Source organism: Aptenodytes forsteri, unplaced genomic scaffold (assembly GCF_000699145.1).
Source record: "Aptenodytes forsteri isolate BGI_AS27 unplaced genomic scaffold, ASM69914v1 Scaffold134, whole genome shotgun sequence".
NCBI classification, from domain to species: Eukaryota; Metazoa; Chordata; class Aves; order Sphenisciformes; family Spheniscidae; genus Aptenodytes; species Aptenodytes forsteri.
Window position 1 is genome coordinate 6,188 of NW_008795694.1, and position 951 is coordinate 7,138.

A 951-nucleotide genomic window follows, 5' to 3' on the forward strand; every position below is an offset into this window, starting at 1 on the left:
GGCCTGATCCCCTGGTTGTCCCGCTCATGCCTTGTGAGCGCCCTCAAGATGAACCGCTCCATAATCTTCCCCGGCACCGAGGTCAGGCTGACAGGCCTGTAGTTCTCCGGATCCTCCTTCCGGCCCTTCTTGTGGATGGGCGTCACATTGGCAAGCCTCCAGTCGTCCGGGAGACATTGTTACATGTCTTTAATTTCTGGGCCAGAAGCATAAAGCTAGGTAATTGGCGGTACATTTGTAAGTAATACGTATGGAAGCCTGGCGTTCGGATAGCTTGTGCAGAAGCTCAGCAGAAAGTCGAGGGAGCCCACCCTGTGTTCTGAACAAACTTGGAAGCGGTCACGTTCCCCGTACACAGTTGTCTACCTCCTCTTTCGCTGCTCATTTAAAGAGATGTCCCTAGCCACTGTCTCGGTGTGAGCATGCGTTTCTAGTCTTCATTTGCAATCATACATTCTTCAGACGGCATGACCTTACATGTTTTTCAATTATTTCTTTCTATTTTTAAGGGGACATTTATAGGCTGTTACTGAGATACTACAATGAAGAATGCAGAAGCTGTTCTACTTCAGGACCAGATGTCAAGCTGTACTCTTTCATATACAACACCATTGAGTCCTATGCAGATTCTACTGATGATGATGATGAAGAAAAAGGGTTGTGCTTTGAGGATTAAAATAAATGTACTTGATCAGAATACTGTTCATCTCCTCCCACTGGTATATTGTGTGAATCGCTGGGTATAATGTATGAATTGGCTTAACTTAATATACAGAGACTGCATTGGTAGTTATGTATAACACCCAAACAAAAAACCCCACCTTTGAGAGAGACGAGATTTTTTTGCTTGATGGCTTCGTACATGAAAACCTTGTTCATGTGTGTACAGAAAAGATTTCTTTGGTAAGTCTGGTTTGCGTTATACCTTGTTAAGCAGGATATTTTGGCACA

The 951-nt window shown here is 44.2% G+C and overlaps 1 long non-coding RNA gene across 1 annotated transcript in view; it reads left to right on the forward strand.

Moving 5' to 3' along the window:
• Positions 1-694, forward strand: part of LOC103901932 — a 2,835-nt gene extending 2,141 nt beyond the window's left edge. Inside the window, exon 2 of the long non-coding RNA XR_657757.1 lies at positions 510-694. This is a non-coding gene — a long non-coding RNA (uncharacterized LOC103901932). The remainder of the gene's footprint in view (positions 1-509) is intronic.
• The last annotated feature ends 257 nt before the right edge of the window (positions 695-951 follow it).